General features: G+C 36.9%; 1 long non-coding RNA gene across 1 annotated transcript; it reads right to left on the bottom strand.

Moving 5' to 3' along the window:
- Positions 1–26,803: 26,803 nt before the first annotated feature.
- Positions 26,804–27,930, bottom strand: LOC107828091 (uncharacterized). Its single transcript, XR_001657677.1, has 2 exons — positions 27,777–27,930; positions 26,804–27,166 (listed from the first exon to the last, which is right to left on the bottom strand). It is a non-coding gene; the product is annotated as an uncharacterized LOC107828091 (long non-coding RNA).

The raw sequence follows: 27,930 nt of genomic DNA, 5'->3' as shown, positions 1-27,930 counted from the left end.
GCAAAGCTCAGCCCAGAGCAGCAAAACCAGCGGCGGAGCCTCAGGTTGACTTTGATGATGAGGTTCCAGTATAGACAGTTCTGGTGGGCCCAGCTCAGGTCCCAGATGGGTTTATTACTACCTCAGTACTCTAGGATGTTCTGGTCCGTCTAGTGGGCCTTATGGAGAGTGTCACCCGGGCAGGCTTACTTCCTGTAGCACCAGCTATCTCTCAGGATGGAGGAGGAGCCCAAACTCCTGCTACACGCACCCCAGAGTAGATGGCTCCCCAGTTTGAGACTCTAGTAGCTCAGCCAGTTGGAGTAATTCAGCCGGGTGTGGTAGCCCAAACCGGTGATGGAGCAGTTATGTCTGCCTATGCTTTATGGAGATTGGACATATTTACCAAGCTCTTCATTACTACTTTCAGCAGTGCATCTTCTGAGGATCCCCAGGATTATCTAGACAACTGTCATGAGGTTCTCAGGAACATGGGGATAGTGGAGACCAATGAGGTCTATTTTTCTACTTTTCGCTTGTCTGGTTCTGCCTAGACTTGGTGGAGAGATTATTGCTTGGCTAGACCAGTCGGATCACCAGCTTTGACTTAGGAGTAGTTTACTCAGCTATTTCTGGAGAAGTTTCTCCCTGTCACTCAGAGAGAGGCCTATCAGAGACAGTTTGAGCGTCTCCAGCAGGGTTCTATGACCGTTACTCAGTATGAGACCAGATTCATCGACTTGGCTCGTCATGTTCTTATCATACTTTCCACCAAGAGAGAGAGGGTGAGGAGGTTCATTGAGGGCCTTATCCAGCCTATTTGACTTCATATGGCCAAGGAGACGGGGAGTGAGATTTCTTTTCATGAGGCGGCCAATGTGGCTAGGAGAGTTGAGATGGTTCTATCGCAGGGAGGTGGTCAGGGGTCTGACAAAAGGCCTCGTCATTCAGGTAGATTCAGTGGCGCCTCATCTGGAGGTAGAGATTCTTTTGGTATAGGCCATCCTCCTAGGCCTTTTCAGTTAGCACTTCAGGTTTCTCACGGTGCTTCAGGTGGTTATGGTTCTCATATGCAGTATTTTGATCAGCAGGCCTACAGTGCACCGCCGCTTCAGAGTTTTCAGGGTCGTCAGCCCCAACAGCCGAGGGCTTGTTTTACTTGTGGAGACACGAGGCACATTGCTAGGAATTGCCCTCGAGCATCTCTCAGCATCAGGGTTCCCGTGCCATGGTTCATGCACCGAGTGTTCCACAACCCGCCCGGCCAGCGAGATGTGGGGGTAGAGGTACTAGAGGTGGAGGTAGAGGTATTAGAGGTGGAGGTTAGGCCGTTAGAGGTGGAGTCCAACCAGCAGCAGGCCGCCCTAGAGATTTAGTTCAAGGTGGTAGGGCCCAGCCCCGATGTTATGCTCTTCCAGTCAGGCCCGAGGCTGAGGCTTCCGATGTAGTTATCACAGGTACTGTTCTAGTTTGTAGCAGAGATGCTTCAGTTTTATTTGATCCGAGATCTACATACTCCTATGTGTCGTCTTATTGTACACTGTATCTGGTCATGCTTAGTGATTCTTTGAGTGCTCCTGTTTATGTGTCTACACCTGTGGGTGATTCTATTATGGTAGATCGAGCCCAACGTTCATGTATAGTTGTGATTGGGGGTCTTGAGACTCATGTAGATTTGCTTCTGCTAGACATGGTGGATTTAGACGTTATATTGGGGATGGTCTAGTTATCACCTTACCATGCTATCTTAGACTGTCATGCCAAGACTATGACCTTAGCCTTGCCGGGTTTACCTCATTTAGAGTGGAGAGGGACTCCTGGTCATTTTACCCGTAGTGTTATCTCATATATGAAGGCTCGACATATGGTCAAGAAGGGGTGTTTGGCCTATTTGGCCTATGTTCGTGATTCTAGTGTTGAGGTCCCTTCTATTGATTTTGTGCCTGTTGTCCGTGAGTTTCTGGAGGTGTTTCCTTCAGACCTGTCGGGCATGCCACCAGACAGGGATATTGACTTCTACATTGATTTGGCTCCGGGCACCCAGCCCATTTCTATCTCGCCGTATTGTATGGCCCCGCCTGAGTTGAAAGAGTTGAAGGAGAAGTTGCAAGACTTGCTTGAAAAAGCTTTCATTAGACCTAGTATTTCGCCTTGGGGTGCGCCGGTGTTGTTTGTTAAGAAGAAGGACGGATCGATGAGAACGTGTATTGATTACCGACAGTTGAACAAGGTCACAATCAAGAATAAGTATCCATTGCCAAGAATTGATGATTTGTTTGATCAGCTTCAGGGTGCCAAGATATTTTTGAAGATTGACTTGAGATCTGGCTACCATCAGTTGAGAATTAAGGCATCCGATGTACCTAAGACCGCTTTCCGCACTCGGTAAGGGCATTATGAGTTCTTGGTGATGTCATTCGGGTTGACAAATGCCCCCAACAACTTTTATGGACTTGATGAACCGAGTGTTCAGGCCTTGGATTCGTTCGTGATAGTCTTCATTGATGATATTTTTATCTATTCCTACAGCTGGAAGGAGCATGAGCAGCATCTTAGGGTGGTTCTTCAGACTTTGATAGATAGTCAGTGGTACGCCAAGTTTTTGAAGTGCGAGTTCTGGTTGAGTTCAGTTGCATTCCTAGGTCATGTCGTATCAGCAAAGGGTATTCAGGTAGATCCAAAGAAGATAGAGGCAGTCAAGAACTGGCCTAGACCAACATCAGCTACAGAGATTCGGAGTTTCTTGGGATTGGCGGGCTACTATCGTCGGTTTGTGGAGGGGTTTTCATCTATCGTAACCCCGATGACTAGGTTGACCCAGAAGGATGCCTAGTTCAGGTGGTCATACGAGTGTGAGGCGAGCTTTCAGAAGCTCAAGACAGCTTTGAGTAAGGCGCCGGTGTTGGTTTTGCCCACAGGTTCAGAGCCTTATACAGTTTATTGTGATGCATCTCGTATTGGACTTGGTGCAGTGTTGATGCAGGATGACAAGGTCATTTCCTATGCTTCGCGGTGTTGAAGATTCATGAGAAGAACTATCTGGTTCACGATTTGGAGCTGGCAGCCGTTGCTCACGCGTTGAAGATTTGGAGGCATTATCTGTATGGCGTGGCATGTGAGGTGTTCACGGATCACAAGAGTCTACAGTATTTGTTCAAGCAGAAGGAGCTAAATTTGAGGCAGAGAAGGTGGTTGGAGCTATTAAAGGACTATGATATCACTATCTTATATCATCCGGGAAAGGCCAATGTGGTGGTCGATGCTTTGAGTAGGAAGTCAGCCAGTATGGGCAGTTTTGCTTATATTCCGGTCGGTGAGAGACCGTTTGCTTTTGATGTCCAGGCTTTGGCTAATCAGTTCGTAAGGTTGGATGTTTCTGAGTGCAGTCGTGTGTTAGCTTTGCACAATCGCTCGTTCTTATTTACTAGAGCGTATCCGAGATCGGCAGTATGATGATCCTCATTTGTGTGTCCTCAGAGACACGGTGCATAATGGAGGTGCCAAGCAGGTTCCCTTAGGAGATGATGGAGTTTTGATATTGCAGGGTCGAGTTTGTGTGCCTAATATGGATGGACTCCGAGAGTTAATTTTAGAGGAGGCCTATAGTTCCCGGTACTCTATTCATCCGGGTGTCGCGAAGATGAACCAGGATTTGTGGTAGTATTATTGGTGGAGGAGGATGAAGAAGGATATCGTTGCGTATGTGGCTCGGTGTTTGAATTGCCAGTAGGTTAAGTACGAGCATTAGAGACCTGGTGGTTTGTTTGAGAAGATTGAGATTCCCAAGTGGAAGTGGGAGAGGATCACTATGGATTTTGTTGTTGGACTCCCACAGACTCGGAGGAAGTGCGACGCAGTGTGGGTCATTGTTGATGGGGGTACCAAGTCAGCGCATTTCATTCATATGGCAGTCTCCTATTCATCCGAGAGGTTAGCTGAGATCTATATCCGGGAGATTGTTCGTCTTCATGGTGTGCCCATGTCTATCATTTCGGACCGAGGTACGCAGTTTACCTCACGTTTCTGGAGGGTAGTTCAACGAGAGTTGGGCACACATGTTGAGTTGAGCACAACGTTTCATCCTCAGACGGACGGGCAGTCCGAGCGGACTATTCAGATTATGGAGGATATGCTCCAAGTTTATGTCATTGACTTTGGAGGCTCGTAGGATCAGTTTTTGCCTTTAGCATAGTTTGCCTACAACAACAGCTACCAGTCGAGTATCCAGATGGCTCCCTATGAGGCTTTGTATGCTAGGTGGTGTCGGTCGCCAGTTGGATAGTTTGAGCCGGGTAGAGGCTCGGTTGTTGGGTATAGATCTAGTACATGATGCCTTGGACAAGGTCAGGATTATTCAACATAGGCTTCGTACAGCTCAGTCCAGGCAAAAGAGTTACGCCGGCCGTAAGGTTCGTGATTTGGCTTTCATGGTTGGTGAGCGGGTATTGCTTCGAGTGTCGTCTATGAAGGGCGTGATGAGATTTGGGAAGAAGGGCAAGCTTAGCCCTAGGTTCATTGGCCCGTTTGAGATTCTTGATCAAGTGGAAGAGGTGGATTACAGACTTGTGTTGCCACCGAGCTTATCAGCCGTGCATCTAGTGTTTCATGTGTCCATGCTTCGAAAGTATCACGACAATCCATTCCATGTGTTAGATTTTAGCACTATCCCGTTGGACAAGGACTTGTTTTACAAGGAGGAGTCGGTAGCTATTCTAGACCGGCAGGTTTGTTAGTTGAGATCGAAGAGTTTTCCTTCTGTTCGTATTCAGTGGAGAGGTCAGCCTGCTGAGGCATCGACCTGGGAGTCCGATCCCGATATGCGAAGCCGTTGTCCCTATCTTTTTCCCGACTCAGGTACTTCCTTCTTTTGTCCGTTCGAGGACGAACATTTGTTTTAAAGATGGAAAATGTCACTTGTTTTAAAAATAAATTCTGTGTTTTGAGGCCTTAAAAACCTCTTTCTGTATCACCTCGATTTGCGTGTGCAACCCGGGTGCATAGCCGGAAAGCCATTATGTGAAAATCTGTGAAAATGGTGAATTTTGACTTTAAAATGAATTTAAGTTGACTTCGGTCAACATTGTGGGTAAAAGGACCTGAAACCGTGATTTGACGATCCCGGAGGGTCCATGAAAAATATGGGACTTGGGCTTATGCTCGGAATCGAATTCTAAGATGCCAATCCCGAGAAGTAATTTTATAAAGAAAAAATGTTTTCTGGAATTTATTTATGAGTTTTGGAAATGAAATGTGTTTGAAACCATTGGTATCGGGCTCGTATTTTGGTTCTGGTGCCCGGTATAGGTCTTATATGTGATTTAAGATGAGTCTGTGAAATTTGATAAGAAACGGACTTGAAACGACGTGAATCGGACCGTATTTGAGAAAATTGGAAAATTTGAAGTTCCTAGGAAATTTCATGATTTTGATGCTAAATTCATAGTTGTTGATGTTATTTTGGTGATTTGAATGCACGAACGAGTCTGTATGATATTTTTAGATGGTGTGCATGTTTGGATTGGAGCCCCGAGGACTCGGGTGAGTTTTGGATAGGCCGCAGAGTAGAGTTGGACTTGGAAAAATTTGCGAAGCCTAGCTCACAAATGCGAGGGATGAGTCGCAAATGCGAAACAGTCCAGGCCAGCCCTTCCTCTCTAATGCGAGATTTTTCTTCGCAAATGCAATGCTCCCCATTTGGGCATGTCATCGCAAATGCGAAAGTTGCTTCGCAAATGCAAGCTTAGCAGAGCCTGGGAGGGTTCGCAATGCGATGCCTGCAACCTGTAAGTTCATAACTTAGACGCATTTTCAACTATTATTTACATCTTCTCAAAACATAAACTCTCTTGGGCGATTTTCCAAAGAAAACTTCTTCTCCAAATCAATTTTAAGTCGTTTCTAACTAGTTTTCTTCAATCTTCAATATCTTTTCACATGATTTCAACTCAAAATCAATGATTTCATGGGAAAATTGGGTATTTTGGGTAGAACCTAGGTTTTTCAAAAATTGGGGATTTGGACCTTGATTTGACGTCCGATTTCAAAATAAATTATATATTTGGGTTCGTGGAGAAATGGGTAGTCGGGTTTTGGTTCGAACCTCGGGTTTTGACCATATGGGCGCGGGAGCACCCACATTTGCGAAAGTTGCTTCGCAAATGTGAGCTTAGCAGAGCCTGGGAGGGTTCGCAATTGCGATGCCTGCAACCTGTAAGTTCATAACTTAGATGCATTTTCAACCATTTTTTACATCTTCTCAAAATATAAACTCTCTTGGGCGATTTTCCAAAGAAAACTTCTTCTCGAAATCAATTTTAAGTCGTTTCTAACTAGTTTTCTTCAATCTTTAACATCTTTTCACATGATTTCAATTCAAAATCAATGATTTTCATGGGGAAATTGGGTATTTTGGGTAGAACCTAGGTTTTCAAAAATTGGGGATTTGGACCTTGATTTGAGGTCCGATTTTAAAATAAATTATATATTTGGGTTTGTGGAGAAATGGGTAGTCGGGTTTTGGTTCGAACCTCGGGTTTTGACCATGTGAGCGCGGGGGCAATTTTTGACTTTTTGGGTAAAACTTTGGAAAACTTATTTTCATGCATTAGAATTGATTCATTTAGCATTTATTGAAGTAATTAAGTAACTTGTGGCTAGATACGAGCGAATTGGTAGTGGAATCAAGGGGTAAAGCGATAGTTGAGACTTGAATTATGTTCGTGACATCGGGGTAAGTGTTTGGTCTAACCTTAGCTTGAGGGATTAGGAGTCGTGTCATATTTGCTACGTGTTAATTGTGGAGTACGACGTATAGGCATGGTGACGAGTATCTATACGTCGGTGTCAAGCTTGCCCGTGAGTGTTGTATTGTACTTGTTATGACTCCATTGTGGTTTATTGCGCTTCATATGAGGATTATCATAATTGTTCCCTTGCCGGGATGTTATTATCATTATTGTTCCCTTGCCGGGATGTTATTATCATTATTGTTCCCTTGTTGGAATGTTATTATCGTTATTGTTCTCTTGTCGGGATGTTATTGTTCCCTTGCCGGGATATTTGTTTTGATATTATTGTTCCCTTGTCGGGACCCTTTTATGATTGGTGTTGATAAAAGAAATGGGAGCGGGTTGCACGCCTGCAATGGTAATATTAGAAATGGGAGCGGGTTGCTCGCCTGCAACGGTAATATAGGAAATAGGAGCGGGTTGCACGCCTGCAACGGTAATATAAGAAATGGGAGCGGGTTGCACGCCTGCAACAGTAATATAAGAAATGGGAGCGGGTTGCATGCCTGCAACGGTAGTATGTGAAATAGGAGCGGGTTGCACGCCTGCAACGATAATATAAGAAATGGGAGCGGGTTGCACGCCTGCAACGGTATCATATGAAATGGGTTCGGGTTGCACGCATGTAACGGTATTACGTGTGTACCTGTTTCTTCTATATCCTTATTTTTGCTGGTAATTGATTTATGGCATTCCTTATGTTTCTCTACTGTCGTTTTGTTGTTACCTGCTACTCCCCGCAGCATGTGTTCCCCTGCCCAATTTTAATTGTAATTATCTGCTTCTATTTGCGCTGTATATGATTTAACTGCACATTTTTTTTTGGTAGTCTGGTCCTAGCCTCGTCACTACTCGAGGTTAGGCTAGGCACTTACCAGCACATGGGGTCGGTTGTGCTGATACTACACTCTGCACTATGTACAGATACTGATACCGGAGCGCTTGGACTGCAGTGAGGGTGTTGTCTTCAGTCCACATATGCGACCCGAGGTAGTCCTGCAGACGTCCGCATGCCTTGGCGTCTCCTCCTATCTTTCCTCTTTCTATTCTTACTTGTTCAGCGACAGACGTATGTATTTCATTCAGACTTTGTTTATAGTGTTCTTAGACTGTCTGTGAAGTTGTGACTCCAGTTTTTGGTAGTCTTGTTTAAACAGTTGTATTGGATATACTCAATAGTTTTATTGTTTTTATTCTGCTTGACTTAAATTCCGCTGTCTTTAAATTATTGCTCATAATTGCTTAAAGATTAAAATGGGAAAAGGGTAAATTGAACAAGTAGTTGGCTTGCCTAGCTCACATTAGTAGGCGTCATCACGACTCACGAGGATGGGTAATCCGGGTCGTGACACTTGTTCAGTTCTCTTATCCTAGCAGGTGTCTTGACCTGGCCTCATCACTACTCTACCGAGATTAAGCTTAATACTGGTACTGTTGTGGTGTACTCATACTACGCTTTTGCACATTTTTGTGCAGATCCAGGTACTTCATCTCAGGCTAGGCACCGGTGATTTGACCATACATCTCGGAGACTTCAAGGTATACCTGCTTGGCGCTTGCAGGTCTCAGAGTCACTTTTTGTCCTTACTTTTACTACTATTTACTCTTTATTTAGACAGTGTTGTACTAGGGATTCCAGTATATTTTTATAGAGATTATGACTCGGTTCTACCGGTTTTGAAAATTTTGTTACAGATGTTCCGTATTTGGAGTTATTATGAGTTTTATCAAATTATTTTATTGTTTTAGTTTGTTATTTCTGTCAAGGTATCAATGAATGTTAGGTTTACCTAGTCTTTGAGACTAGGTGTCATCACGACATCCTAAGGTGAAAAATTGGGGTAGTGACAGAAGGCACTCAAAAAATAATTTTGCTAAACCAACTGTGATGTAAACCAACTTATCAAGATGATATGTCTTAAATAGAAAATCTAGAAATTATGCTCTAAATTAAATTATTGAGCAAGTTACCTCGCAAATACCAGGTTGCGGGTTAATAATAATCGTACATGTAACCATCTCATAGATACATCTTATGCGGTATACATGACAGGTCAATGAGTCCATATTCACCTTTGATATTTTCAGCATTCATGAGATTCAATCCTAATTTTAGTTGGTCTAGTAATTAATGAGAACAAGCAACATAAGAGATTTTTGTAAGGAATTTTCTAGCTCTTTAAATTTTACCCATGTGAATTCTCTTTTATTTTTGCACATCATACGTAAATTAACATGGCTAAACCAATTATGCCAACTGGATAAATTATCAATATTGATAAACTTCAGGTTTACACTATGATATATGTAATTATCCATAAACTCCAAGTTTATTATGATATGAGTTTTTATATAAATAAATTTCTACTTTATTGTGGTATTTTTGTGTAGTACAAACTGGAGAATAAAACGGGTAGCTTTTCACATACATATTAACCCGCTACAAGTTGTAATAATAGAAAATATTAAATCTTTCATATATTTATAGTCTTAATATAACCAACCACTTTTGCGAATACTTTAGAAACTCAATAAATTTCTTTGAGACTTACTACGACGCAATACTTTTGTAATGACCCAAATTTTCGTTCTAAGAATTAGCATTCCGTTCAGCGGCTTAAGACCTCAAGAAGCTTCAGAATGTGTATTATGATCGATTTTGGTTTTCGAATTATTCAAGACTTAATTGAAAGAACAATACATTCTTGTTTTGGAAGCTTAAATGAAAAGAGTTGACCAGAGTTTAACTTTTGTGCAAACGACCCCGGAATAGAACTTTGATGGTTCCAATAGCTCTCACGATTATTTCGGACTTAGACACATGATCAGAATTGGAGTTAGAAGTCCGTAGAGCAATTCGGCACATTTTGGCGAGATTACAAAGTTGACGTATTCAAATCGTATTATTCTGTATACAAACGAGGACTGATAAAATGATGGATATCAATTGGATATGATAATAAGTGTACGGTATATATTATAAGTGATATGGGGTTTAACGAATGTCCTAAGTCTAAGTCAAGTTGGAAAATTTCATAATAGACTAAATTTGCAAATGAGAACGCACAAGACCTTACTTTGGACAAGCATATATACATTGTATATAACTAATTGTGTGATTAATAACCTATCAAATTAAAGCTCTTTGAGTCTAGTTTCCAACGCTTCAAACCGTTCGTCATTCTGACACTCCTACCAGAGGTTATGACCAAATTACCAAAGCAGCGCAGAAATTTGTACTACCGCGCCGCCCCATGCGGCGCATGGCGCGCCGCGCCAGTAGGAATTTCCAGAATGGTCCGAAATTTCATTTCTAGACATATTTTGAATTGACGCCCCGCACCCTGTGGCGCCCCACGCGTCGCGGCAGCACAAAAACGGGTTTTTAAGACCTGAACCCCATTTCATTTAACTCGTTTGGGGTTGAGTATTTTTGGATTTTCTGGTGCTTTTAGAGAGAGGGAAGAGCAGTTTTAGAGAGAAGAAGAAGCTCAAGTACCGTGTTCATCAAAAATCTTGTCCAAACCTTGAAATCCCTCAAGTTTTTCATCTAAGAGGTAAGAATTCTTTTTTTTTCTCAACTCTTCAATTTCGAAATCTAACTAGAAATGGGTAATTAGTAAGATGATTCATGGATATTTGAGTGTTAGTTATACATGCTTGTAACAATAAGGTTATGGGAAGATTGTTGAGTTCAAATAGGTAAAGATTGGGTTAAAAATGGTAGAAATCTTCAAAAACTTTAATTTAGGATTTGAAGGTCCATTTGATATCAGAATTCGATAATTTTTGGTATGGTTGAACTCGTGTCGGAATGGGTTGTCGGATTTTATGAGTTTCGTCGGATTCCGAGATGTGGGCCCCATGGGCAATTTTGAGCTAAATTTTGGATTTTATTTGGAAAATGTGTAAATTCATATGGAATTAATTCGTACGATTTACATTGAGTATATTGAATTGTTTATGACTAGATTTGAGGATTTCGGACACTAATGTGCGATGCAAAGGTGTGATGGAAGCTTGAATTGGTTGCAAAGCGAGGTAAGTGTTCGGTTTAACCTTAGCTTGAGGGATTAAGAGTTGAGTCATATTTGCTACTTGCTTCTCGTTGAGTACGACGTATAGACATGGTGACGAGTATCTATACGTTGGTGTCAAGAATGCCCGTGAGTCTTATACCTTGATTAATCTGACTCCGTTTCGTATTGTATATGCTCTATATGATAATTTCTATTGAGGAATATGACTTGTGAAAGTATTATTGTTTCGATATTGTATCCCTTGTCGGGATGTTATTGTTTTGATGTTGTTTCCCTTGCCGGGATTTGATTGTTGTACTATTTTTTTCCGTGCCGGAATTTTATTGTTGAACATTATAGAGCATTGGCTCAAATTGTGAATCGAGTTGTGAAGTAAATGTGAAAAAGAGAAGAGGTTGATGATATTATCTCCCTAGCCGAGATGTTGTTGCTTTGATATTTTCTCCCTTGTCGGGACGTTATTATTCATGATATTGTTCCCTTGCCGGGATGGTTGTCTGATATTATTGTTCCCTTGCCGGGATGTTTGTTTGATATTATTGTTCCCTTGCCGGGATGTTTTTTTGATATTATTGTTCCCTTGCCGGGATGTTTGTTTTGATAGTATTGTTCCCTTGCCGGGATTCCGTGTGATTATTGTTGGCTTGTAACTGGGAGACAAGATAGATGAAATGGGAGCGGGTGGTACGCCTACCACAAGACATAATGAAATGGGAGCAGGTGGTACGCCTATCACAAGATAAATTAAATGGGAGTGGGTGGTACGCCTACCACAAGATAAATTAAATGGGAGCGGGTGCTACGCCTACCACAAGATATAATGAAATTGGAGCGGGTGGTATGCCTACCACAAGATATAATGAAATGGGAGCGGGTGGTACGCCTACCACAAGATAGATGAAATGGGAGCGGGTGGTACGCCTGCCGCAAGACATGAGAAATGGGATCGGGTTGCACGCCTGCAATAAGATGTGATTTGAAAGTGAAATCTGCCTTTGTTTTCCTTATTCTTGTTAGTGGTTGGATTTTTATTCCTATATAATGGTGATGTCGTGCACTTTCTACTGTTGTGTTTATTTGTTGTTATCAGTTCAAGTGTTTAAACTGTTTGAATTCCTTTACTGTTGTGATCCTTCGTGTTAGAACCTATAGTGTTTGCAATATCTCACTGCATTTATACATATATATACACTCCAATACTTCAAACTTCAATAATTGTTATATCTTTAATTCGATTAGTTTCTAAATTATATCCCCCTAAACCGTTTGAGGTTGTACTTTACTTAAAAAGGAATTTCTACTATGTTTTGATTTATTGATTTCTCGTATTAAAGGTAGTAATTCATTCAATATTGTACTTTAATTGAAAAGAGTATTTTCTTTATCAAATGATTTCTAAAAATAACTTCATCTCTTCTTGTTGATTTTCTATTTGGGTTGGGAGCTGTACTCTACTTTATATTAAACGAATGAGGCTCCTTGAATATTCTTAATTGTATTAGGTACGGAACCTATGAACTGAGTAACATGAAAATATTGTTGTGCAATTCGAGATAGAAATATATGGGCACAAGGTGCCAGGGAAAATATTATGGTTTTATTTAATAGCACGTGAGTTGTCCGTGCGGTTGTGATAGAAATAGGGGCACGAGATGTCGTGAAAAATATGAAAGTGGGTTGAGACCTATATTAATTATGATTATGAAATGAGGCGTCACAAGATGACCTTTACTCGAAAGAATTATATTCGAAAGATACTTATTTGAAAGAGATTTATTTGAAGGAAATATATTCAAAGGATATTTATTGAAAAGCATATTATCTTAAAGATTATTACTTGAAGGATTTATAGGTGAAAGATTTATATTTGTAGGATTTGATTAATTGATTGCACTTGTATTTATTAATTGTTGAGCAACATTTATGGTATTCTTGTTACCTGCTTTATTTTATATCATTGTTTGATCATTGTTGCCATCATTGGTATCTGCTTCGTATTATTTTTGTACGATATATTGCACAGGTTTATTTGGTAGTCTGGTCCTAGCCTCGTCACCACTTTGCCGAGGTTAGGCTAGGCACTTACTAGCACATGGGGTCGGTTGTGCTGATACTACACTTCTGTACATTTTTTGTGTACAGATCCAGGTATTTGATCGATAGTAGTTATTCGTTGCGGTGGAGACTCAAGGTAAACCTGCTGCAGCGTTCGCAGTTCTCAGAGTCACTTTCAACTGTACTTATTTTCATTTGTTCCCTTTCTTTCGGAACAGTGATATATTTATTTTGTATAACTATTCTTAGAAAGGTTTGTGACTTGTACCACCGGTTTTGGGAATTGTAAATTGCTAAGAGTTATTGAATTTAAAGTTGGCAATTAACAATGTTATTTCAGTTAATGTCAGGCTTACCTAGTTTAGAGACTAGGTGCCATCACGACTCATTCGGAGGGATTTTTGGGTCGTGACAAGTTGGTATCAGAGCTCTAGGTTCATAGGTGCTACAAGTCCTAAGCGAGTTTAGTAGAGTCTTGCGGATCGGTACGGAGACGTCTGTACTTATCTTCGAGAGGCTACTGAACTAGTAGGAAAAATTTCCACTTCATTCATTCCTTATCGTGCGACATTTATTCAGCTTGAAGCGTATATCTTGTGTTCTTTTACATCCACTCATGTATGGAAATTGTGCACTACGCCAATGGTTTGTGATACCAAAAAAGGGTTATAAGAGAGCCAGGGTTGCTCAACCATTGTTACCACGTGTCGTTTAGAATCGAGGATATTGAAGTGCAAAGAGATCTTTCAGTTGTGCGCATGGGGTGCATCAGATTCTGATATATGGTTGATAAGTATGATCTTAAGAAGGCTTAATTAGTTACCTAATCATCGCAATCATGGCATGGTCACGAGGTAGATGTAGATCTGAAGATAGTTGGTAGTATTAGAGACCATGTGGTTCATATGAGATTTCTATTTAGCGAAGGGTACAACTAGCAACCGAGACACTGGAGGAAGTGAGTTTAACTGTCATGAGGATGACAAGCGCCGAGTAAATGGCTTGAGGTGTCTTATGAAAGTGTCGTACGAGCGGTGAAGGTCAGTATTGTGGATCGTCAGGAATGTGTCTTATGATTTCGCACCAAGTGAGGGGAGTCCACTACCAATGATCAGATTGCGGGGTCATGTGTATGCCAGTTTTGGCCTGAGATGTATTTATGTGGTATTGAAGGGTTTTTCCAAAACTTATAAATGACCAAGAGTTAAGATTTGAATGGGATGATGATGAAACTTGAGATATTCCTACGTCCTTAATAATTATACATTTCAGTATCAGCGGGGTCATGGAAACATATTCAGTATACTCGTAGTGCTTAAGTTAATCACAACACCTGCGTGGGTCAGTCATCTTTTAATGTACCAGTGGTATGGAATTTCCTGCAATGGTTATTTAAGTTATCCGGTACAGACTCAGTATGAGTAGTTGAACTGCGGATGGGTTGTTATGAAAATGGTGATACTAGGAGAAATTGTCATAGACTTGGGTAAAATATGTTCCATCAGAGCACGCGTGCCACGTACTCCTTTACAGTTACTACTCTGCTTACACTACCAATTAGGGTTAAAGGAAAAACGGGTAGATGGCACCTAAGAGGTGGAGGCCCGACCCATTGATATATTTGCTATGGCATAGCTGAGGTTGCTACACTAGATGGAGTCGTTACAAGTACAAACTCGAGTTATCATAAAGGAACAATTTTAACTTGATTCGATTATGAGTATCGAAACAAGTCCTCCTAATATGCTCTACTCATGAGTGAGCTTCGTGATCTTAAATTTACTTATGTGAATACTCATGTTGGGAGATTATATGGAGATAGTTATGTCTATCATCATGTGTCAGCCACAAAAAAAATAATACTCCTATAATAATAGTTGTGATGTGGGTTTTGATGTGATTTCACGAAAAACTGATTTAAATTGCAAATTTTTTTTCCTATCGGTGTGAGGGTTAGTTATATGTTGTGATTTTGTTTGACGGAATTTATTTAGAAGAAAAAAGAAAGGAAATGGAAAATTTCAGTTGGCACAATGTGCATACTACTTGTGTATGGAGTTGAGGACGAGATCCTCTTACTTTTATATGATGTGAAATATTTAAACCGGGCTACAAGTTGTGGTGGATGTTATATAAGGACGAGGTCCTTGTGGTGAAAAGTTTATGTGTTTAAGTTCTCCCTTTGTGAAATTTAAAATTTGTAATATAGTACTTTTAGGGAGTCATGCCTATGAGGCTTATTTGAAAATTCTGGTATGAATATCTCTGGGCATAATTTGCCAAATTTGTATTGTGACTATTGAGTTTAGCCCACAAGATAAGTGCACAGGTGACGTTAAATGTGACTCGTTAATTCAGGTAATTAATTGCGAGGTCTTCATGCCTCGTTGTTAGAAAATGGAGGTGTGAAACAAGATTTTGTTAACATGAGGTTAATTGGCAATATTGTAATCGATTATGAATAACTCTTAAGATCAAAGATGTGGTTATAGTCATACATATGATGTGTTTTATGTCCAGATAATCATTATAATATTGCAATGCTTGTAATGCGGAGATTAGCGTTATTGATAGATATATTTCGGTGCTTTGTTGGGTTGTGGATGTGTTGTTAGGAGTTGTTTGGGTGTTACTCTGATAGGTGGATAGGCCCAATTATAGGGGAAACTCTGTTGAAATTTTTGAAAAAAATTTGGGAGTTAGAAAAATTTAGGACATTGAGGTGTGCAAAGAAAAGAGGAAAGTTACATTATGTGTTTAGGAGTGGACTCTACTTCCTATTGAGGATGAATGACCCTAAGTGGGGGGAGGATGTAACAACCGTTAAGCGCTATTAGAGGTTCATGTGTGCGTGGGCATGGGTTGCTATATACAATCGAGACTAATACTGTGCGTTGATGTGAAAATTGGACCACTTTGAAGATGTTTGGATGGTAAGAAATTTCATCTTAAAGTACAAATATGAGTAAGGTAAATATCCTCAATTGAAATTGTATTGTCAGACATATTTGGAATGCGGTAATATGGGATCAACCACAAGCATATGTGTAAAAGTAGAAACATCAAATTGGAAACCTCAGAATAATCTTAGTACGTTCGAGGACGAACGTTTGTTTAACAGGTGGAGGATGTGGTGGAGGATGTAATGACCCAAATTTTCGTTCTATGAATTAACATTCCGTTCAGCGGCTTAAGACCTCAAGAAGCTTCATAATGTGCATTATGATCGATTTTGGTTTTCGAATTATTCAAGACTTAATTGAAAGAACAATACATTCTTGTTTTGGAAGCTTAAATGAAAAGAGTTGACCAGAGTTTAATTTTTGTGCAAACGACCCCGGAATAGAACTTTGATGGTTCCAATAGCTCTCATGATTATTTCGGACTTAGACACATGATCGGAATTGGAGTTAGAAGTCCGTAGAGCAATTCGGCACATTTTGGCGAGATTACAAAGTTGACGTATTCAAATCGTATTATTTTGTATACAAACGAGGACTGATAAAATGATGGATATCAATTGGATATGATAATAAGTGTACGGTGCATATTATAAGTGATATGAGGTTTAACGAATGTCCTAAGTCTAAGTCAAGTCGGAAAATTTCATAATAGACTAAAGTTGCAAACGAGAACACGCAAGACCTTACTTTGGACGAGCATATCTACATTGTATATAACGAGTTGTGTGATGAACAACCTATCAAATTAAAGCTCTTTGATTCTAGTTTCCAACGCTTCAAACCGTTCATCATTCTGACACACCTACCAGAAGTTATGACCAAATTACCAAAACAGCGCAGAAATTTGTACTGCCGCGCCAGTAGGAATTTCCAAAATGGTCCGAAATTTCATTTTCAGACATATTTTGAACTGACGCCCCGCACCCCAGGCGCCGCGGCAGGATAAAAATGGGTTTTTAAGACCCGAACCCCATTTCATTTAACTCGTTTGGGTTGAGTATTTTTGGATTTTCTGGTGCTTTTAGAGAGAGGGAAGAGCAGTTTTAGAGAGAGGAAGAAGCTCAAGTTCCTTGTTCATCAAAAATCTTGTCCAAACCTTGAAATCCCTCAAGTTCTTCATCAAAGAGGTAAGAATTCTTTTTTTTTTTCAACTCTTCAATTTCGAAATCTAACTAGAAATGGGTAATTAGTAAGATGATTCATGGATGTTTGAGTGTTAGTTATACATGCTTGTAACAATAAGGTTATGGGAAGATTGTTGAGTTCAAATAGGTAAAGATTGGGTTAAAAATGGTAGAAATCCTCAAAAACTCTAATTTAGGATTCGAAGGTCCATTTGATATCGGAATTCGATAATTTTTGGTATGGTTGAACTCGTGTCGGAATGGGTTGTCGGATTTTATGAGTTTCGTCGGATTCCGAGATGTGGGCCCCATGGGCAATTTTGAGCTAAATTTTGGATTTTATTTGGAAAATGTGTAAATTCATATGGAATTAATTCGTACGATTTACATTGAGTATATTGAATTGTTTATGACTATATTTGAGGATTTCGGACACTAATGTGCGATGCAAAGGTGTGATGGAAGCTTGAATTGGTTGCAAAGCGAGGTAAGTGTTCGGTCTAACCTTAGCTTGAGGGATTAAGAGTTGAGTCATATTTGCTACTTGCTTCTCGTTGAGTACGACGTATAGATATGGTGATGAGTATCTATACGTTGGTGTCAAACATGCCTGTGAGTCTTATACCTTGATTAATCTGACTCCGTTTCGTATTGTATATGCTCTATATGATAATTTCTATTGAGGAATATGACTTGTGAAAGTATTATTGTTTTGATATTGTATCCCTTGCCGGGATGTTATTGTTTTGATGTTGTTTCCCTTGCCGGGATTTGATTGTTGTACTATTGTTTCCCTTGCCGGGATTTTATTGTTGAACATTATAGAGCATTGGCTCAAATTGTGAATCGAGTTGTGAAGTGAATGTTAAAAAGAGAAGAAGTTGATGATATTATCTCCCTAGTCGGGATGTTGTTGCTTTGATATTTTCTCCCTTGTCGGGACGTTATTATTCATGATATTGTTCCCTTGCCGGGATGGTTGTCTGATATTATTGTTCCCTTGTCGGGATATTTGTTTGATATTATTGTTCCCTTGCCGGGATGTTTGTTTGATATTATTGTTCCCTTGTCGGGATGTTTGTTTTGATAGTATTGTTCCCTTGCCGGGATTTCTTTTGATTATTGTTGGCTTGTAACTAGGAGACAAGATAGATGAAATGGGAGCGGGTGGTACGCCTACCACAAGACATAATGAAATGGGAGCGGGTGGTATGCCTACCACAAGATAGATGAAATGGGAGCGAGTGGTACGCCTACCACAAGACATAATGAAATGGGAGCAGGTGGTACGCCTACCACAAGATAAATTAAATGGGAGCGGGTGGTACGCCTACCACAAGATAAATTAAATGGGAGCGGATGGTACGCCTACCACAAGATAAATTAAATGGGAGCGGGTGGTACGCCTACCACAAGATAGATGAAATGGGAGCGGGTGGCACGCCTGTCGCAAGACATGAGAAATGGGAGCGGGTTGCACGCCTGCAACAAGATGTGATTTGAAAGTGAAATCTGCTTTTGTTTTTCTTATTCTTGTTAGTGGTTGGATTTTTATTCCTTTATAATGGTGATGTCGTGCACTTTCTACTGCTGTGTTTATTTGTTGTTATCAATTCAAGTGTTTAAACTGTTTGAATTCCTTTACTGTTGTGATCCTTCGTGTTAGAACCTACAGTGTTTGCAATATTTCACCGCATTTATACATATATATACACTCCAATACTTCAAACTTCAATAATTGTTATATCTTTAATTCAATTAGTTTCTAAATTATATCCCCCTAAATTATTTTAAGGTTGTACTTTACGTAAAAAGGAATTTCTACTATGTTTTGATTTATTGATTTCTCGTATTAAAGGTAGTAATTCATTCAATATTGTACTTTAATTGAAAAGAGTATTTTCTTTATCAAATGATTTCTAAAAATAACTTCATCTCTTCTTGTTGATTTTATATTTGGGTTGGGAGCTGTACTCTACTTTATGTTAAACGAATGAGGCTCCTTGAATATTCTTAATTGTATTGGGTATGGAACCTATGAACTGAGTAACATGAGAATATTGTTGTGCAATGCGAGATAGAAATATGTGGGCACAAGGTGTCAGGGAAAATATTATGGTTTTATTTAATAGCACGTGAGTTGTCCGTGCGGTTGTGATAGAAATAGGGGCACGAGATGTCGTGAAAAATATGAAAGTGGGTTGAGACCTATATTAATTATGATTATGAAATGAGGTGTCACAAGGTGACCTTTACTCGAAAGATACTTATTTGAAAGAGATTTATTTGAAGGAAATATATTCAAAGGATATTTATTGAAAAGCATATTATCTTAAAGATTATTACTTGAAGGATTTATAGGTGAAAGATTTATATTTGAAGGATTTGATTAATTGATTGCACTTGTATTTATTAATTGTTAAGCAACATTTATGGTATTCTTGTTACCTTTTTTTTTTATATCATTGTTTGATCATTGTTGACATCATCGGTATCTGCTTCGTATTATTTTTGTACGATATATTGCACAGGTTTATTTGGTAGTCTGGTCCTAGTCTCGTCACTACTTCGCCGAGGTTAGGCTAGGCACTTACCAGCACATGGGGTCGGTTGTGCTGATACTACACTTCTGTACATTTTTTGTGTACAGATCCAGGTATTTGATCGATAGTAGTTATTCGTTGCGGTGGAGACTCAAGGTAAACCTGTTGCAGCGTTCGCAGTTCTCAGAGTCACTTTCAACTGTACTTATTTTCATTTGTTCCCTTTCTTTCGGAACAGTGATATATTTATTTTGTATAACTACTCTTAGAAAGGCTTGTGACTTTTACCACCGGTTTTGGGAATTGTAAATTGCTAAGAGTTATTGAATTTAAAATTGGCAATTATCAATGTTATTTCAGTTAATGTCAGGCTTACCTAGTTTAGAGACTAGGTGCCATCACGACTCCTTCGGAGGGATTTTTGGGTCGTGACAACTTTATTGATAATTAATTTTATTTCTCCAAAATAGTATAATTATCTCTTCAAAAGCTCTCAATTAGTTTTGTACTATCATATATTCATCAATATCTCTTTCAAGGAAAAAGTTATACCACTATGGTCATGATCAAAATTATTATAGGCAAGATGTGTTGCTTCCATTACTTTTGTCCTGTAATAATTATATTGTCATAATATTTTCGTATAATCACAATAGGTACGTTATCAATGATCATTCATGCAATAATAATGAAATTATTTTTTTATTTCATCTCAAACCTCCTTCTATAGGTGGGTGTGGTATATTCACTACCACTAGTATGTTCATATTCTTCCAAGAATGAATATGTATTCATAAATCACATGTTTTCACATTCACATCATGAATAGACCATAATCATCTATATGTGCTTTATAAAATCTCATGTCAAATCGATGACAAACATTACTTTCATAGAGTGAATGTTGATTCTGTTTAGCTAATTTTATAACGAAAAAAATGTTGTCCCAAATAAGTTTTCATATGCTTTATTGAAATACCGGTATGTGGTTTTTGTATTTAATTTAGAAGTTCAAACAGAATAAGCATAATATGTTATTTGTATTAATATTTCTCAACAATAGTTTAGATATTTACACTTGTTTCTAGGAAATAAATTAAAAAGGTAATTTATTTATTTTTAATTATTAAAAAGGTAAATCTTTGATGTAGCAAGCTTGCACAATATAAAGAAGATAGAATAACAAAGAGGATCATCGCAATTATAGCGTGGCTATGGTTATACTTTAATTTTACCTATTATTCATTATAAAACAGTTGTATAACTTTGTTAATTTTTATGTATAATATTTTGAAAAGTAGTACATGACTGAAGGATAAGAAGATCTATCAATAATATATTAATCCATAAATAATTTGTATAAGTTATAATATTCTTAGTTTTGGTGACAAATTAACACTAAATATAATTTTATAAAGAAGTAAGAATAGTTCTTCTTACGTCAAATTAAAATGAATTTGGCACTTTTCAAAAAAAAAATTGTGTTTAAAGTAAAACTATAGCATTTCTAAAATTCAAAAAGTAAATAAAAAGGGGTAAAAAGAAAAAATTCCTAAGTTTTTGTTTGATAACCAGTACAACAACAACCCAGTGTAATCCCATAAATGGAGTCTGGGAAGTAGAATGACTAAAAGAAATCCGTAATAAAATTAATTAGAATTTCCATCTTACAAATGTCTTTTTCTCTTTTATATAAGTTTATGATAAATTGGCATTTAAAACAATTTACCTCTTAAGAAGGTATATTTTTATCTTGTAATCAACTTTAATTTTAGGAATTGAAGAAAATCCAATTACTTTTTGAAAACGTTTCTCATTTATTTATGGTAAGATAAGAATTTTAGGAATATATTTTTAACTTTTTTTTATTTACGTTAAAATTTGTAAGAATGTTTTATTTTTCCTTTTAACTTTTATATTGACTTTTTTTTTTTACCTTTCGTAAGTACATTGCATATTAGAAAAATTATAATTACACTCAATACATATCTTTTTTATTTAAATAGGTGTTGTTAAATACTTTGAGCACAATTTCGTCCCTTGTTGAAAATATAATTTTTTATTTACGTTTACGATAATATTTATTTTTCCTAAAATTTATTCCGATACTTTGACATCAAAGAAACAAGATGCAAACATAATTTAAAGGAATCAAACTAACAATAAAATGGTCTTTTGCTATTATTTGGTTATCAGAAAAGCAGAGTAAGTGTTCAAAGTTATTTGCATACTTTGATATAAATGAAATAAGATCAAGGAACATATTTAAAATGAATCAAATTAACAATAGAATGTTATTTTGTATCGCTTGATTATCAGAAAGGGAGAAAGTGTTCAAAGGTTCTTTCTGGGTTTTTTCTATTCGATATGTATTCGGAAAAGAAATTAGCACTACAAAAATCGATATATTTTTGTTCTTATACAATTTTATTGGAATTATAGTAATACAAATCCCTAACTTTTAGTCCTAATTGTTGGGATACGTTTTTTATTTCTGTAAATAGAGATAAACAAAGTCAAAGTAGTATAATTATAGTAAACTGTAAAAGTTCAATATTGGACATTTTACATGATTCAATTAAGGAAATGTTTACTAACTAAAATTTTAGTCGATTTTTAACTCAAAAATATTAGGAAAATACTTAAATTACTATTTCGTCCAATATGAAATCTATATTTAAAGGATAAAATAGGCGAACGATATTTCGTTAAGGGTCTTCGTGCTTTTAATATAGTACTAGCATTAGAGTACGCGTGTTGCGCGTGAACCTATAATAATGAGTATAAGATTATGAAAATTAGATAAACAGTTTTTAAATAATATGTTTGAGATATAAATAAAACTAAAATGAGCTCATGAAAACGACGAATACAACGTCTCTAAAATGAATAATATTGAGTACGTTTGCAGATTTAGGAATTTATATTGATTAAATAGATCAAAATAGAAATACTATCTATTGTACGTTTCAATCAACTTCTCCGTACGAACGTCAAACTGTTTAATTCTCATCTTATTATGTCGGTTTGATAATTTTTTACATTATAAATTATAGGTATTAGGAAAATAAAATTTCTATAATTAAAAGTATTTAGTAGAAGTATTAAGTCTTAGAAAAAAAAAAAACATAAACCTTTTTTTTTCCGTGGCTTGAAATGAACAAAAGAAGTAACTTTTTATCTATAAAAACATAAAAAATTCAAAATGCGAAACAAAAACAGTCGAAAATTATCTTACTTTTTCTTTTCTTTTTAACCTATTATTTTTCCTTTTGAAGATCTGTTATATTATTAAATAGGGAAAGTTTTGGGACACAAAATTTAGTTGATTTTGAAGTCCTAAATATTAGGAAAATAATTAAATGACTATTCCTAAATATTAGAGAGATAACTAAAATGACTATTTTGTCCAATATGAAACTTTATTTAAAGGGTAAAATAGGCGAACGATATTTCGCTAAGGGCCTTCGTGCTTTTAATATAATATATACTAGTTATTATGTACATGCGTTGCACGTTAATAATGACACGTGATGGTTTAGTCTTGAGACTTGAAAGACCACTAAATAAATATGGAAACAAACAAGAATTTTTTCATGACTTTGCAGTCTTAGTATAAAACTTCGACTGCCAGCAAATACGTCACCTATTGTTGCCGATCAAGCAAATCAAATTATGGCTTATGATATATGTCATTATCACTCCAAAATTTTGACAAATCAATTAACGTAAAAACACCTTCAATTCTATATGATACAAACTAAAAAGTAATAGACATCTAATACGTAGTGTAGTGAAATTAAAGAGCTAATAATATATCTCGAGAAGTTTGTTAAAAGGGTTTCATAGTACATCCCAACAGATTTAAAGATCATGGATTCATGTTCTCAAAGTTAAAAAAGGAAAATGAAACAAATTGCTGTATATTTTGTTTAATACACATGATGTGAATACCATATTGCGGCAGAGGCATTTTAGTCTATTAAAGAATTAGGTTTTCAGTGTTGTCCAAAAAGAATTAATGTCCTACCAATAGCCTGAATTTTTGCAGTGGATGTTAAGCACAAAAAGGGAAAAAGAAAAGGAAATACAAGTTTCCTTCGTAATTCAATGGTTCTGAATGAAATTAGATGACTTCTACTGTAGCAAGTGCTAGGGTAAATATTTTTTGCTTGCGTTTATAAATAGATCCAGCACTCAAATTTTGCAGAGGGGTAATAGGCAATGAAGTAGCAAACTTTTGACCAGCACACCAATTTAAGTAAAAAAAAAAATCGAATTTGTCTGCTGAATCCATGGGAAGGCAAGAGAGAACCAGGCGAACTGAAAGATCTTAGTAGCCAAAGGAAAAGAAAGCAAAAGCGATTCCCGTAGTAGCGGCGGGCAAAATGGGAGCTGCCTAAACCGTGAAAACGGGGTTGTGGGAGAGCAATACAAGCGGCGTGCAGCTAGGTGAAGCAGCCCGAATGCTGCACCGTAGATGGCTAAGGGCAAATTTCTATATCTCGCATCTACGGAATATGAGAATCTCTTTCGTCGAAATGAAAGAATTTTCTATTGAATGGAAAATGATTTTACATCATCAAGTAAAGGAAAAAAGAAATTATTTAGTACTTACTTTTGATACTAATTCAAATTGCCTTGTTGTGTCAGAAGAAGGATGAACTACCTATAGATTTGTATGTAAGTGCACGATAGGAATTAAGAGAAAGCTGACATCCAATCAAGAAAGAATCACTTCGGACAATTAGACTAAGCTTCCCCCTTCTCTCTCTTCTTTAGTTAATGATGAAGCAAATCCCTAAAGTCAAAAGGAATAGGACCTAGGGCGTGAAATAGCTCCTAAAAAGAATTTCTCTCAGGGTGTTCACTTCTACTAGTCTCGCCTACAACGGATTCAAATTACTAACATGTAGTTCAAAAATAAAGTTGAAATAGTAACATATTAGAGAATACTGGAAATCTACCCCCAAAAAAAAAGATATTGTAATGAAAATTTACGGAATGACAGAAGATTGATAAATCCATAATCTTTTTCTATTTTGATTTTTTTATGAATTATTGAATGAGTATCTTCTTTGTCTCTACAATCTTTTGTCTTCTTGATTCTTTTGTCCAACTCTATCACGTCTTCCTCAGCTTCAAGGGCAATAATAATTCCAACTTCATGCATCTCTTCAGCAATTAAGTCCCTTTTAACTCCATTGCCTTGAGGTCTTTTATCAATTGTCACCAGAAAAGTAAATTCTTTATTTTTACTCAAGATCATCTTCTTTAGACAAGTTTTTATTTTATTGGAGACTCGGATGAGGTGCAAAAAGACATATGGCATTCCAAGAACCAGATATGGTGCAACTGAATCTCGGCACGGAGGAGGCGTCAAAGATGATCAAAATCAGGATTTTTCTATTTAGTTAACACCTTTTCTCATTGAGTATTAAATTCTTAGTGTACCATAGGCGGTAATCTGGCTTTAATCGATTCTCTTCTTATAGTTAAAGATTTCAGTCTGGAAACAAAAACATCAGTAAGGTGTTTTCGTTCGGATATAAACATGGCAATCTACGTATGTGAAGTCTCGATGAAGCTGTCCAAGTGTAGATCCAACGCACTACTCAAGTAGGCTTTCCTAGTGCCATTGAGAAAGAAATGCCCTTGACGCATTTCCACTTGCTTCTAGCTTTTCTTTCTAGTTGCTATATTCCAGTAGTGATTCGAGAAAGAATTCATGAGTGACTGACTATACTATGGAACTAGTCTACTGTTAAAGGATGTACACCTCTTTCTTATGGATAGATGGTGCCACCGCGCTGTACAAAATCCTCTGTTTACGATTCTCTCAAATACGAATTTTCTTTATCAACATGTTAGCGAGAAGAGAGACAACAGATGGAATTAGAGAGAAAGGTGGAGCTTCACCAGGCCTTTAGTGATTATTTTTAAGTCTTGTCTAAGCCCCAACCAATCGGGTAAGCGAACTATCTTACGACAAGAAGTAGTCATGGGAAGGGTTACCCGTAGAATTTAGAATCGGTAGTAGCCCGGGTTCGGGCATTACAAAGGACTGCCAGTAAAGGGCCAAGCAGAGGCTTCATCTAGTACCCCCAAAAGCAAGCAGAGAATCAGTTTATTCGTGAAAAGATGGGACGAGAAGTATACTAATATATAAAAGTGAAAGATAAAATAACCTTTTCCGAGATCGATTGGATATACTCTTTAACATCACAACCTAGCAAGAATCTTACAACGTCAAAAAGTGTAATATTACTATGTCGATCGCCATCAAACACATCGATTTTTAGACGATATCTACAAAATAATGCATAACTATATTTATAACTTATTTAATATCAAGGGATCTAAAGGAAGTGAATGAGTATGAATATTACCTTTCTTCGTGATCAACGTTTTTTGACATACAACTGCTACAATTCGCAATTTTGTTTTCAATATTGAATTTCTTATAGCATTTCTTGCAAGAAGAATACCACGGCTCATCTTTGTCTACAAGCGTTGTTATTCGTGCATTAAATCTACAATATGAATCCTACACATAACAATTATTTAATTTTGTTTAACACATTCAAAAGGAGTATAATCATTCTAAAGTATTTGACAAAACTTACCTTCATTGTTGCAGATGAACCATTTATGATATCTTTGATCTTCACTTCTTTGGCTTCTCTAATTAGCTTAGATGGCATTAAAGTAATATCTTTATTTTGCGCTTTCATACCATCATACTTGTAAATTCATTAAATTTAATGGACTATCATATGGAATTAAATATGGAATTTAATGGAATTTAATGGATTATCAATTTAATGAATTTAATTGAAATGTCGGGTGGATCAACACACTACTAATATGAATCGTAGATATACCAAAATCCCCTACTCACAAAAGACAAATAAAGCTTAGTATAAATTTAATTGATAAAGAATTAATTGTGCTTATAAAAACTTCTTATATAATACCTTGAAAAATCGACCTTTTCACATCACAAAATGCTACGACAGGTTTTTCATCTATCAGTTGTTGTTAGAATTTCATCATCTTTTCAGCTAGCTCACCCCACATGGTTATAGTTTTACGACATGCCTAAATTTTACAATTGAAATATGTATTAATTGTGCAAGAAATAAGTAAATATTTTATCTGTTGTAGTTACTTAATATAACTAATTTTTACTTACGTTTCATCTGTAACTATTATTTCGAGCCTCTTTTTTTCTCCCACCATTGATGGTCCCTTTGCTTTTATCGGTATGCAAATTACGTTTGTGAAAAGTACAAAGAGAAATCACACGTAAGTTACAAAGTAACTATTAAAAGGAATTAATGTGAAACTTAAATACAATAAAATAAAAGTATCCAATATTATCAAAAGATGGCGAGAAAAAAATCACCAAATAATGTTTCGATGGTGGATTTTGTTGCCTCTTCTAAAGATAGAAAATTTTTTCGAAAATTTTGTGGTGGAAAAGTGGTTGGTGCATTCCGTAACTGTAGTATAATTGCTAAAAGATATTTCCAACTCCTTGTGCATAGATAAATAGATAGAATTAGCAGCCTTCACGCGACCATTTATAATGTAATAGCTTTTGTTTTGTTGAAATAAAATTTTCCAATCTTCAACATTTTTATTGAACAGTACTGCCTGGATCTTTGTTCCCTATAAATTAATATAAAAATAATTTTAGATTAATTAAAAATAATACAAATAAGTAATAAATTATATCAAAATAAATAAACAAAAGAAGCCTACCTCTTCATCAACAAATGTTAAATGCCAATGCAAACCCTCTCCTTTGTCGTTCTTATATTTTATTATTGGTCCTCTTCGAATAACCAATACCTTAATTACCCATTCAACATCATAAATTTTAAGGTTATTTATTGGGATACATTGTTTTTTCAAATCTGATTCTATTACACTACGTGAAATACCTGCAATATATAAGTAAAAGCTGCAAAATATTATGTAATAGCTGAAAATTAATATTGTTACACTAACATTAATTGAAATAATATAAACCATTAATCTCTAAAGATATACAATTTAAACATAATACTACTTCAATGTAAAAGACTTTGATATGTAAAACTAAAAACTACGCCGAAAAACAAAGAAGTACGACACAAAAAATAATTACAATAAAAGTTAAGATGTCATCGTTTTTCTCATTAATTCATATACATGACCCTAAAGCATTACTCAATTACGAAAAATGGGAACTTACTCAATTATGAAAAACGGAAACAATAGAGAGAACTAATATTACCTTTGAAGAAAATACTTTGTTCTACACCAAAATCTTTAGAGAACAATGAACAATGTGGAACAATGCCATCTTTTATAGGAATAATTGGCTTATTCTTTTCCTACATGAATTCGTGCAATTAAGCTGAATTCTATGAGAGAAAATTAAATAAGGA

Source organism: Nicotiana tabacum, chromosome 3 (assembly GCF_000715075.1).
Source record: "Nicotiana tabacum cultivar K326 chromosome 3, ASM71507v2, whole genome shotgun sequence".
Classification (NCBI taxonomy): Eukaryota; Viridiplantae; Streptophyta; class Magnoliopsida; order Solanales; family Solanaceae; genus Nicotiana; species Nicotiana tabacum.
The sequence above is the reverse complement of the archived record's forward strand: the minus strand, read 5'-3'. Positions and strand labels throughout refer to the sequence as shown.